The sequence below is a fragment of the Cryptomeria japonica genome, chromosome 7 (genome assembly GCF_030272615.1).
Source record: "Cryptomeria japonica chromosome 7, Sugi_1.0, whole genome shotgun sequence".
Lineage (NCBI taxonomy): Eukaryota > Viridiplantae > Streptophyta > Pinopsida > Cupressales > Cupressaceae > Cryptomeria > Cryptomeria japonica.
In genome coordinates, this window is record NC_081411.1 from 859,891,307 (window position 1) to 859,897,580 (window position 6,274).

Consider the following 6,274-nt stretch of genomic DNA (forward strand, 5'->3'; position numbering starts at 1 on the left):
TTGGTATAGAATCCCCTTGAGGAGTTATGAAGAGGATGCCAGCTCCTACCCCATGCTTTGTGTATGAGCTATCAAAGTATAGTTGCCAAGGCTTTGCATGTGACACTATTAAAATAGATTCATCTGGAAATTCTGAAATTAGAGGAACATCATCTGGCATGGGAGCATCTGCTAACTGATCTATGATAGCTTGTCCTTTTATTTCTTTTCTGTCCACATACTCGATGTTGAATTCACTCAGGAGCATCACCCATTTGGCTAGTCGCCCCATAAGTGTTGCTTTATTGAGAAGGTATTTCAATGGATCGATCCTTGCAACCAACTTAGTTTTATGAGTTAGCATGTAATGTCATAATTTCTGTGAAGCAAAGACCACAGTGAGACATGCACGCTCAATTGGTGTGTAATTTAGCTCATATCCCACCAAGGTGTGACTGATGTAGTATACTGCCTTTTCTTTACCCTCAGCAACATGTTGTGCTAAGAGTGCCCCCAGTGTTGTTGAAGTAGCCGATATGTATAGTAATAGAGGTTGATCTGGAACTGGTGGCATCAAAACTGGCGGATTCAGAAGATAATCTTTGAGTGTCTGGAAAGCTCGTTGACAATTATCATCCCATTTGAATTTGATGTTTTTGTGTAGCAGGCGTTGAAAAGGATTACATTTATCTGCAAGTTGCACTATGAATCTTTGTATGGACTAGAGTCTCCCCTACAAAGATCAAAGTTGACTGATATTTCTTGGTGGTTGCATCTCTAGGATGGCCTTGACTTTTGCTGGATCGGCTTTGATTCCTCTTTTTGAGATAATGAATCCCAAGAGCTTCCCAGAGGTTACTCCAAAGACACATTTCTTGGGGTTTAATCTTACTTTATATTTTTCCAACCGATCAAAGATGATTGAAAGTATGTCCAAATGTGTATCTTTGTCTATTGATTTGCCCAAGAGGTCATCAACATAATCTTCCACAGTAACGTGCATGAGGTCATGAAAGATAGTAGTCATGGCTCTTTGATATGTAGCGCCTGCATTTTTTAGCCCAAAGGACATGACATTCCAGCAGAAAGTTCCCCAAGGACAAGTGAATGCTATTTTGTGCTAGTCTTCGGATGCAATTTTTATTTGATTGTAACCAGAGAATCCATCCATCAAAGATAACATCGCATGACCTGCTATGAGATCGACAATCAAGTCAATATTTGGTAACAGAAAATCATCCTTCGGACAAGCTTTGTTGATGTCTCTGAAATCTATACATATTCTAATGCTACGGTCTAGTTTACTGACAGGCACTAAGTTGGAGATCCATTCAGGATAATCAATTGGGCGTATGAATCTGATCCATTTAGGATCTTGAACCCTTTGCCATATTTTTCACATGGTATGCTGATGTGATCTTGTGTATCATTTTCAAGGTCTTTGTAAAGCATTTTGTATAAGTCTTCCTCTTCCATTTCACCCCATTTTCGGAAGATTGTAGGATCCTATTTAAGTGTAATGATAGATACCTGCTTAGTAGGATGTGGTTGTCTGTATTCTTTTGGTGAATTCATGACTTGTTGTAAGTACATGGTCTGATTCAAAGTGTATTCACCCATGCCCTTGTGCTGGAATTTCCCTTTAAGCTCACCTTGTTTTAATGTCGAAGGTTTTAATGATTTAGGATCAATGTATGCAGAAGGGACAGCTTTCCTATTACTTGGAATGATCGTCTCAGTTTTCAGTCACAAGTTATTGCAGTATATGAATGGATTAGGATCTCCATTAACTGTTATTTCAACTCCATTGTGAGGAAATTTAATGCATTGGTGATATGTAGATGGAACTGCCCTCATTTCATGAATCCAAGGATGTCCTAGTAAGATATTGTATGTGAGATCCAGGTCTAGGACTTGACAAACCACATCCTTTGTAACTGGCCCAACTCTGAGAGGTAGGGTGACTGTGCCCTTGGATGAGTGCTCTTCATCATCATATGCCTTGATGGTAATTTTGTTTGTATAATTCACAGCTTTATCAGAATATCCCAATTGTTTAATAGTGCTCAATGAACAAATGTTTAGGCCTGCTCCTCCATCTATTAGGACTCATTTTATTCGATGTTTTTGTATGAAGGCTTCAATGTGTAAAGGTGCATTATGTGGTTGGCTCATAGAGGCATCGTCAGCTTCTATGAATGTAAGGGAGTGTGGAACGGAAAGGTATCCGACCATGGCTTGAAACTATTCCATGTTTAGATCAGTAGGGACAAAAGTGTCTCTCAAAGTTTTTTCAAGAATGGCTTTATGTGTAGGAGATATGCATAAGATCTCGAGGATGGAGATGAGCGCAGGTGTCTTCCCCAACTGTTCTACAAGGTCATAATTAGGTTTGGTTGATGAGGAAGCGGTGTTTTTAGCTGGAGCACCTTGCAAAGTGAATTTACCTCAATGATTTGTAACATTACATTCAGAGCTAGGTTCGGAAGAGGATCCAATGCCTTTTAGGTCAATCTTGGGTCTTTGGGTAGAATTCTCAGGCGTTTTGTCATTGATGATAATGGCAGGGACATAATTGTCCATTGAAATGTGATTGATAGTTGAAACATATTTATAAGATGCTCTGGTATAGTTGGTTTTGTCATCTATGGCTTTAGCTTTTCCCTTGTCATGTTTTGGGAATGTTTCTTTAAACATCTCATGTTCTTGATTGGACAAGTGTCCTTCGATCTCTATGTCACCTCTATCAATGATATCTTGTATGATGTTTTTCAATCAATGATAATTTCCTATTTTATGACCTTTTCTCTTATGAAATTCACAATACTCATCATCATTCCACCAATTTGGTTTGACCTTTGGCTCATATGGAGGTAGATCCGGAATTGTGATTATCTTGTTTGCCACTAGCTTCTTGAAAACTGACTCAAGTCGTTCTCCCAATGGAGTGTACTTCCTTCATGATTTTGAAGTTGTTTGAGTATTGACTTGATTGTTTGTAGAGCTTGATCTTGAAAAAACAATTTTGGGTCATACTGTATTGGCATCCACCACACCATCATTGACTGTGTTCTTGTTTTTGTTCCAAAATCTTGGCTTGTCTTTTCCTTTAAAGTCATCTTTGTTTTCCTTGAATATCTTAATGACTCCTTGTTCAATTAGGACCTTCTTTGTCACTAGGCCTTTTTCAATGACATCCTTGAAGGTGGACAAACAAGCTTTTCTTAGGTCATAACCAATGTCCTTGTTAACATTTTGGGTGAACATCTCTACCATTTGTTTTTGTGTAATTTCACAAGAGCATCTGTTGGCTAGATTCCTCCATCTTTGTAAAAATGATGAAAAAGACTCTCCCTCCCTTTGCTTGGTGTTGCACAAAGTAGTGACTAATATGTTTGTCTCTATGTTGTATGAGAAATGTTGAATAAATGCCTCTACTAAGTCACCCCATGACTTAATTCCAGGTGGAAGTTGGGAGAACCATTCCATAGCTTAATCACCTAAGCTTTGTGGGAATAATCTCATCAAATATGTCTCTTCTGTTGCTACCTCAATGCAAGCTGTGAAAAATTGTCTTATATGTGCCTTAGGATCCCCTTTTCCTCTATACTTATCAAACTTAGGTGTCACAAACTATTTAGGAAATGGAGGCATTGGAATGCTTTTGTCAAATGAATAAGGACATATGTCTCTCATTGTGTATGTTGGCTTCGGTGTATTTATGTCCTCCATTTTCTTTTGTAAGTCCTTGATTTGTTGTTCCAAATTGTTCTTAGGTGGAGACCGACTTCTTAGACCATACCCCATGCCTGAGCCACCGAGTGGAGGAGGAGCATGTTGCATATATGGATGATATTGATCATACACATGTTCATATGGAGGAGGTCTATAGTGATGCTACATATATGGACCACTTGGTATAGAGTCATGACGAGGAATGGAATATCTGCTTTGTCCATGTATACCATACTCTATAGGCATGTCATGAGTTTGTTCTATTGTAGTTCCCCCAAATTTCACGTGGGGTTTCCTTGTGTCCAAATTTTGAGCATGCCTTTGGATATCCAATTGCTTTGGTGGTCGATCCTTGGCATTGGTATGTGATTGAGCATTTTTTTCTGCATAAGACTTCCATAATGGTCTGCGAAGGTGAGTATCACATGCTTGACCATATGTATGTGGGACCTCTAGTTTTTGAAACAAAGATGATGGTGATTCAGGCACCATATGTGGTCCTTTATTGCCTCCACTATTAGGCCTCCTTTGATCCATGTTGGGATGAGGTTGTTGCAAAGGTCGATTTTCCATTATGTGAGACATGTCAAAATCATGAGGAATCTTGGCTCCACTTTGTGCCATCACTTGTAAGAAATATTGTCTATCTCTCCTCTTTATTTCCTCAACCAATCGATTGAAACGGGGATCCATAACAGAGTCTTCCATTTCTGTTGAATGTACTAAAATGTTGTCCATATTGTCATTGTGTGTATATTTGTTGTTTGTAGTGTCCATGTTCTCAACATTTGGAATGTTTCTATAGGCATCCATGTCAGGTAATGTGTTATAATCAGAATTGAAAAAGATATCATTGTCATACTCATAGACACTCATGTTTGCGGACTCTTGAGCCTCTTTAGTTTCTCTCTTAGATTTTTGGGAATGGGTTTCAACCATGAACTAGGTCTTGACCAAGATGTGAGAGACTACATGAAAATGGAAAGATTGTGGAATACCAAGAGTTGGATGGAATGTAAATGAATCTGAGGTGTTCTTGCAATGTCCAAAGTGTAAGACTAAATATGTATGTAGTAGAGTAGGTGTGGCTTCCAAAGAGATGATATTTTCTCTTGATGAGGTAAGTTGACCTTGACTCTAAGTAAGACCAAATGAGACCCAAAGGTGATAGACCTTGATGAGGGACCACTTAGCAAAATGTTGTTGTATGTAGTGTGTTGACAAAGTAAAATGAGGACAAGCAAGTGACCTTTTGACTCAAGTTTAGACAAATGTGAATGTAATGAAAGGTGTAAATCAATGATGGACTTTGTGAGACCCAAAGATAGGTTGAATGCTAGATGAAAAACCCAGAGAGATAACCTAGGAAGCTCAATAAGTCTGAAACTGACTGTTCTTGTTTGTTGAATTATGAAAGTTTTCAATCCTAAACACAGATGTGCCTGTATACTTCATAGACGCGCTTAGATGACACAGACGCTATTCTATCAAACACAGGCATGTTTCTGAGATGTTGAAAATGCAAAGTTGCTCAAAAGACACAGACGTGTTTCTGCCCTTCACAGACGTGGTTAAACAACACAGACGTGGCTCTATTAGACACAGACGCGTTTTTGCAAACTTTGTGCAATTTTTTCAATCTGTGAAGTTGCTTGTTGTGACCAAATTTGAATGTTTGACTATTTTTCATGACAAAAGGACACAATGTTGATGAAGACTCAATGTTTGCAAGTGTTTAGACTCAAAATTACTCCAAAGAAAAGTGTGTTTGTTTGATGTAAAATTGTTTTGCATACACTTGAAGACACAAAAGACACAATGTTTTGATGTTTGGTCTTGAATGTTTGAATGTTTAAAATAAGTCAAGCACAATTCTCATGGCTGGCCAAGACAATAGTTGTTGATCCCACATGGAGTTTCCCTCGAAGCTATGCTATTCAGAGCGGATACTTAGATGCTTGACCTCACTGGCTCCACCCTCGACACTCACTTCTCAGCGCAGCCAAGCATCAGTCCCCATGAAAACTCCTCGTGGCAAACTTTGTATTTCTACTAAGAACCGTATGTGTGTGGGCCGCTACCAGAGGTCTGACCTCCTGCCCCAACAACTAGAAGGATTTTGGCTTCCAAAATAAAAAGGTGCTAGTAAGGGCATCTGCTCAAGTGGCCATACATGTGGCACTTTCAACTCTATAAATACAAAAGGCTCCCAGCCAGTAGGGGTTACGTTCTACAAATGATCAAATAAATTTGATCAAACGGGTTTATGGGGAGACATAGTGTGAGTATGAACTAACCAGTACATGTTATCCATGGTTTTCACCATGAATACAGTTGTTTATAGTGGTTCGGAAGAGGTGGGTTTTCCTCGCTACCACTTGGGTCGTTCTCTCCTCACTAGTAGTCTTAATGACCACACGGGGAGACAGGCCCTCTAAAGATTAAACAAAAAGAGCCTATTGCTCAAGACACAAAAGACAATGGTTCAATTTTAGTGCACCAATTGAAGTGTTTGCTAGTCTATGAAAACAAGGCACACAATAAAAATCAAAAACCCTTG